We start from the raw sequence: 7,769 nt of genomic DNA on the forward strand, positions 1-7,769 counted from the left end.
CCCTCTTGCCTTAATTGTCATGAGGCTCACTCTTCGTACTCTCACCGTTGCCAGGTCTACTTAAATGAGTGGGAAATTCGTTACCTCGAAGAAGCAGAAGGTCTCCCTTATGCCATGGCAGTTTCTCATCTCTGCCTCCAAGGGAAACTACCCCGTGTTTCTTATTCTCGTATTTCAAAACGCCCCCCCCCACTTCTGGGGTCCCATCTTCTGGAGCCTCCTCTGCGGTTGCCAGTCCCATAGTCACTCCTGTATCTAATTCTTTTGCTGTCCTGGGCTCAGACGTCCCTACTTCAACACCTCAGTCCATCCTCACTTCTTCATGTTCTCCCTCACAAACCCCGGTATCAACAAGACCTCGTACGACACCTCCTCCCAATCATCCCTTTACTTCTCAGAGGTCCAAAACTCCTTTAACCCCTCCTTCCCTTCATCCACCTCCACATTTTACCTTCCCAGTCTCTGTAGCTGAGTCTTCCCCTTTCAATGGCTCTGTTACAAGTGTGGAGGTTCATCCTCCTTGCACTGTGCCTTCCTCCCTTGTCCCCTTTCCAAGTTTCTTCCTCTTCTGCCACCTCCCAGGTTTATGCCTCTTCTGTCCCCTCCCACACTTCTCCAGTTCCCTCCACCCTTTTGCCCCCCCTACCTTGGTACAGTACATTTCAGTTCCGATCTTTACTCAAACTCCCCCTCCTTCCATCTCCAATATTGTCTCTCATACGACGTCTCTGAACTCCAAAACACTTGAAGCAATCTCTGAATATATTGCAGAGACCAAACCATCAATGAACATTGATCCACCCTCTGTTCCTTCTCTTTCCTCTTCTCCATCTGCGCAACTCCTTTCTTCACAGTGCACTGTTCCTTCGCTGCTTGAACGTTTTCCTTTGCCACCGCATGTGGACTTTTTTAACCCCTCTAGTCTGTAGGTTCCCTTACCTGTGGATTTCAGGTGTCTTTATCGTTGCCAATCATGGCCTATTTACAGTGGAATATATGTGGCCTCAGGGGTAATCGGGGTGAGCTTCAGATGTTGCTCTCCCAGTTTTACCCTGTTGGTGTTTGCTTACAGGAACCAAAATTACACTCTGCTGTTATCTATCCCATCTCAGGCTATAATTTATTGTATTCTTCAGATCCTTTTCCTGATGGGACCTTTAATGAAAGTGCCCTTCTTCTATGCACTGATATTCCATACCATCAGCTATTTGTTCATACTTTGCTGAATTACACAGCAGCCTGTATCCACTTGCATAGGTGGTATAAACTGTTCTTCGTATCTCTCTCCTTCTCGGGCATTATCTATACCGGATATTGCCTTTCTTGTTTCGTCATTACCTCCACCACTTCTGTTACTTGGCGATTTTAATGCCCATCATTTCCTCTGTGGGGGTCTCACTGTGATTCCCGTGGCATTCAGTTAGAGGCTTTTCTTGCTGCCCGCCCCCTCCATGTTCTAAATACAGGTACTCGCACCCATTTTGATCCCCGTACTCATACTCTCTCTTCCATCGATCTTTCAGTTTGCTCTTCCTCCGCCGCATTAGACTTCACCTGGTCTGTTCTCCAAGATTTACATGACAGTGATCATTTCCCAATCATTCTTACTTCCCCTTCACATTCACCACCTCTTCGTAACCCACGCTGGCAATTTGATCAGGCAAATTGGAACTTTTACTCACGACAAACTGTTTGAGTGAGGTTCCTTCTTCGTCCTCCATTGATGAATTTTACACCTCTTCTTGTCCTCCGGTTTAACCGCAACTTCTCATTCTATACCCCAAACTTTGGGCAGGCATTCTCAGAAATGGGTGCCTTGGTGGTCTCCTGCTTGTGCTCGTGCAGTACGTTTGAAATGCACTGCATGGGGCAGCTACCGGTACAATAGAACCACGGAGAGACTACTTGATTTTAAGCAGAAGTGTGCGATCGCTCGCCGTGTCATCTGTGATGCTAAACGCACTTGCTGGCGAGATTGTCTCCACCATCACCTCTGCTTCCTCTGAGTGCAGTCTGGAAAAAAGTACAAAAACTGAGTGGTAAATATTCTCCTGACCCGGCTCCTGTTCTGCGGGTTGCTGTTGTTGATATAGCAAACCCACTGGATGTTGCCAATGAAATTGGCAGTCATCTGGTCCGTATTTCTCAGGGGCTCCATCTATGCCCCTCGTTTCTTTCCTCAAAGTCTGCCAGAGAGTTAGCACCCTTGGACTTTTTTTCTCTCAGAGAAGAACAGTATAATGTGCCTTTTACATTTCAGTAACTGGATGCAACACTCTCAGCTTGCTGATCATCGGCATCTGGGCCCGACGACATTCATATTCGTATGCTACAACATTTGCATCAGTCAGCCCTTGCAGTCCTATTACACCTTTTCAATCTTATTTGGTCACAAGGAGTTCTTCCACAGCTGTGGAAATCTGCCATTGTTCTCCTTTTCCACAAACCAGGCACTTCAGGCCATGAAACCTCCCACTATCGTCTCATTGCTCTTACCAGTGCAGTTTGCAAAGTGATGGAACGCCTGGTAAATAGACGTTTAATGTGGTATTTAGAGACTCACAACAGTCTCTCCACTTGTCAATATGGCTTTCTTAAAGGCCTTTCTTCCATAGACCCCTTATTACGCTTGGATACGTATGTTCGTAATGCCTTTGCGAATAACCACTCAGTTATTGCCATATTTTTTGATCTTGTGAAGGCATATGACACAACTTGTAGGTATAATATTTTGGCCCAAGCCCACTCCTTAGGCCTCCGAGGCAATCTACCATCTTTCCTTAAGAACTTTTTAACTGACAGACATTTCCTTTATACCTCTATGGCACCCGTATCCCTGAACGTGATAGTCAGGTTTCTATGCCTCCTCTTTGACCGTAGGTTATCCTGGAAACCTCACATTACCTCTCTGAAGGCAACTTGTCACAGCCGGCTGAACCTTCTTAAAACCCTTGCTCATCTTTCATGGGGAGCTGATCGTCGAACTCTCCTTCGCTTACATTCCACCCTCATTTTATCGAAACTTGATTATGGTGACCAGATCTATTCAGCGGCCTCTCCTGCTACTCTCTCTAGCCTTAACCCCATTCATTACCAAGGATTATGTTTATGCCTTGGTGCTTTTCACTCTTCCCTGTCAAGAGCCTCTATGCAGAAGTGATCGTTCCATCCTTATCCGATCGCCTTCGCTACTATGTACGCTCTCATGATCTCTGCAAGATCTCCACAATCCTTCCATTTATAGAATGGTCAGCGATATTAGTAGACATTATTTGTTCTCCGCCCCTGTTTGCTCCGTCCTTTCTTTCTTTGCCTACATTCACTCTTGTCTTCTCTTCAATTACCTCCTTTCTATGTTCATGTAGCATCTCACTTTTCCCTACCCTCCTGGGAAGTTCCAGCTGTTCGAGTCTGTTCTTTCTCACCCCCTTGCTCGATAGCCCAACTGTCTATGGTAGCTTCCCGCTCTCTTTTTCTTGACCACTTCCACTCTCATTCTCATGCCATTGCAGTGTATACAGATGGCTCTAAGTCTTCTGACGGCGAAGGATTCGCAGCAATGTTTCCGGACAGCATCGTACTAGGGCATTTACTATCTTCGGCTAGTATTTTTACTGCTGAATTGTATGCCATTCTTGCAGCACTTATCCGTATTGCATCTATGCCTGTGTCATCATTTGTGGTTGTCTCAGACTCCCTTAGTGCTTTACAGGCTATACAGAAATTTGATATACCTCACCCCTTAGTCCTCCATATCCAACTTTAGCTATGCCACATCTCTACCAAACATAAAGATATTGTTTTTTGTTGGGTCCCTGGTCATGTTGACATACAGGGCAATGAACAGGCAGACACTGCTGTGCGGTCAGCAGTACATGACCTACCAGTTTCATATAGAGGTGTTCCATTTACGGACTATTTTGCTGCAATAGCTACCCACCTTCACACCTGTTGGCAACAACGTTGGTCTACTCTGCTCGGTAACAAACTTTAATCTATTAAACCGAGTATAGGTTACTGGCCGTCTTCTTGTCACCAGTGTCAAGGTTGGGAGACTACTCTCTCCCGTCTTCGCATTGGCCATACTCGTCTTACTTATGGATATCTCATGGAGAGGCGCCCTGCTCCTCTCTGTGAGAATTGTCAGGTTCCATTATCGGTCAGCCACATTTTGTTAGACTGCCCAGTTTATCAACGAGCATGCAGAATTTGCCTCTGACATCGTCTTCACTCCGCTGCTCTGTCTTTACCTTCCCTTCTTGCTGATGGACCCACCTTTCATCCGGACACTCTCATTGACTTTTTGACAACTGACTTACTTCACAAACTCTGATGATACCTTCAGCCCTTTCTACCTTAATCTCTTGCTACCCTCTGCCCCCACACTATCCCCTGCCCCGCTGTTTTCTGTAACCTACTGATCATCCCTCCCCCATTCTGCCACCCAATACCCTCGCTTCCTTCCCTACCCTGCAGTGCTGTATAGCCCTTGTGGCTTAGCACTTCTTTTTGATTGTAATAATAATCCTACTTCAAGCGACGATAAATGCACACCTTAAATGCACCTAAAGTCAGTTCCTGATCAGCCGGGCTGTGGCTCGTACGTTGGTTTGCGTGCAGCCAGCAGCAACAGCCTGGTTGATCAGGCTCTGATCCACCAGAAGGCCTGGTCACAGACCGGGCCGCGGGGGCGTTGACCCCCGGAACTCTCTCCAGGTAAACTCCAGGTAAACTCCAGTAAAGTAATGAGCAAACAATTTTATGTGGACAATTTCCTGGGTGTGATATCAACTGAAGAGGAACTGTTAATGACTTATGGAGAGGCTGATAAAATAATGCAAAGTGCAACTATGCCTCTGAGGGAATGGAATAGTAATTCGTCCAAATTAAAGGACAAAATAAGTAAAGATTACCTTGGAGATGAAGTACCAAATTATAGTAGTGTATTGGGATTAACTTGGGATACTGAGAGAGATTTGTTAATGTTAAAACCTAATAAAATTACAGTATGCCCAATAAATTAACTAAAAGAGTTTTGCTTGCTGAAGTTTCCAAATGTTTTGATCCACTAGGCTTAGTGTCACCCTTTACTATAAAAGGGAAATTATTAATACAAGAAGCATGGAAGCTTAAATGTGCTTGGGATGAAACTCTGCCTGAGGAATTCATTAACAGGTGGGATGAATTAATTGGTGATTATGAAAAAATTCCAATGTTGGAGTTCACATGCCAGGTGGCCAATCCAGATGGGAAAAATATACTCCACATTTTTTGTGATGCTTCAAAATTGGAGTATGTAGCAGTTGCTTATCTTCAATGTAATAGTGTTATTTCTCTTGTTATGTCTAAGGCTAAAGTGTCTCCAATTAAATCACGTACCTTACCTCAGTTGCAATTAACAGCCATTTATGAAGGTGTCAAATTAGCTAATTATATAAAAAATAAGTTGCATGAGATAAATATTAGTGACACTGTAATTTTGTCTGATAATGAGGTATCCTTACAATGGATTCGTAATGGAAACAGTAAAATTGTGTACATACAAAACAGAGTCACTGAAATTAATCAGATGCAAGAGAAGTATAATAGTTTGGGTCAGCATATGTTAACATTTAATCATATACCTGGTGAGGAGAATCCAGCTGATTTCTTGTCTCAAGGTTTACCTTATGCTAAATTTGTAAATGCTGTATCATGGTTTAAAGGACCAAGCTGGTTGGTAAATAAAGGTAATTGGCCTGTACAAAAGGCATATATTGCTCCTGTTGAAATTACTGTAACAACCACTCCAATAGTTTGACCTTCCTTAGCCATTGATATAAATAGGTATTCTTCTTTACCCAAACTAATCAATGTAACTAAGTTGGCATTTAAATTTCTGAACAAGATGAGTATCTCATATAATTTTTCACATCCTCTTGAATATTGGATGAAGAGGGTACAAAAAGAAATCTATGGAAATGAGATTAAATTGATGATGGAAAGAAAAATTGTGAAAGGTTCCATAATAGAGAAATTGGGGCTGTATTTGGAGAACAATGTAATTAGGTGCAGAGGTAGGTTACAAAATGCTGAATTGGGTGATTATGCTAAACACCCTATCTTACTGCCCAAAATTCATCATCTAACAAATTTAATTATTTTAAATGCCCATAAAAATGTAATCTATAATGGGGTACAAGATACCTTAAATTGTATTAGGGAAACTTTCTGGATTCCACAAGGACGGCAATGTGTAAGAAGGGTGATTAAATCTTGTGTAATATGTTGCCGTGTGGATGCCAGATCCTATATGTACCCAGGTCCTCCACCATTGCCAAAGGAGCATGTACAATTAGTGAAACCATTTGATGTAACAGGTGTAGACTATAGTGGTCCAATCATTTTAACAGGTACTTCAGATGGTGTTCCACTGAAAGTGTATGTATGCTTGTTCACTTATACTACTACTAGGTCAGTTCATTTAGAAGTGGCTCAGGACTTGTTTGCAGAACAATTTATACAGCTGTTTTGAAAATTTGCAGTTAGGAAATCCTGTCTGAGATTGATGATTTTGGATAATGCCACAAATTTTGTAGCATGTGCTCAACACTTGATAGAATTAAATAATAGTAACAAGGTTCAATCTCTGTTAACCCAACGAGGGTGTACCTGGAAATTTATTACTCCTTGAGCCCCTTGGCAGGGGAGGGGGGCTGTACAAAAAACTGATAGGCACAGTGAAGAGGTGTCTCCGTTAAGTACTACACTGGAAGAGAATTAATTTGGAAGAATTACGTGCAGTGTTAGTGGAGGTGGAGAATCGTATAAATAATAGGCCTCTCTCTTACATGAGTGATACACCTGATGCAGATGTATTAACACCTTCTCACCTAATATGTGGAAGGAAATTGGAAGCTGCCCCTGTCTATAGAAATAATCCAGAAGAAAGTGATGAAGATTACAATGATGCGGCAGTGTTGTGTGATAAATTTAAAATGGTAAATAAATTGATCATTGGTCTAATGTGTGGCATAAGGAATATCTTCTTACACTACGTGAACACTTTTATGGTGCGACAGAGGCAGTCAATCGACAGAACATTCAACCAGGTGACATTGTGTTAATTGATACTGAACAACATCGAACATAGTGGCCTCTGGGCAAAGTATTGACATTGTACCCAGATGCACAAGGTGTTGTCCAGAATGCCAAAGTGTTGTCGTGGCCAGGAAAGTTTATGCACAATTAATAGATTGATTCCCTTGGAATTAAATGGTAGTCAATCAAATGTGAATGAAAATCTAAGGGAAAGTGACATGAGTGATATTGAAGATAACGCTGACCAAGTGATGCTGGAAGATGAAATTGTAGTAAGACCTACTAGGAGAACAGCCACTCAAGTCAGAACTGGCTGGAATCATCTCCTAAAGGAAGGAGTAATTTGAGTGATTTAGCAATGAACTCCAGCGGCCGCAGTGTGGAAAATAATGTATTTTCCGAAAAATCCAGCTTGCATTTTTTTATGAAAATTAGTGTAATACATTGTATTTAATAAAAATTAATTTGTAAATGAAAAAGAGACTTGAGAGGGAAGCTCTGCGCCTGCACTGATAAGCAGGGAAAGAGACGCCATTGTTTTTTTAATGTAGTACAGGCATGCTAATGTAATGTGCTTAATTTTCGTCACTCTAGTGGTTATATTGGGCTTAAAACCTCTCAAATAGGAGCCGAAATTGTTGGATGTGCAGTCCTGCATAATTTTAGCATTAAGCAGATGTACAGGACAG

General features: G+C 42.5%; 1 protein-coding gene across 1 annotated transcript in view; it reads left to right on the top strand.

Moving 5' to 3' along the window:
* LOC128685191 (NPC intracellular cholesterol transporter 1-like) overlaps positions 1–7,769 on the top strand; it is a 157,905-nt gene that overhangs the window by 147,673 nt on the left and 2,463 nt on the right. The gene's annotated exons all lie outside the window — the stretch shown is intronic.

Source organism: Cherax quadricarinatus, chromosome 1, assembly GCF_038502225.1.
Source record: "Cherax quadricarinatus isolate ZL_2023a chromosome 1, ASM3850222v1, whole genome shotgun sequence".
Classification (NCBI taxonomy): Eukaryota; Metazoa; Arthropoda; class Malacostraca; order Decapoda; family Parastacidae; genus Cherax; species Cherax quadricarinatus.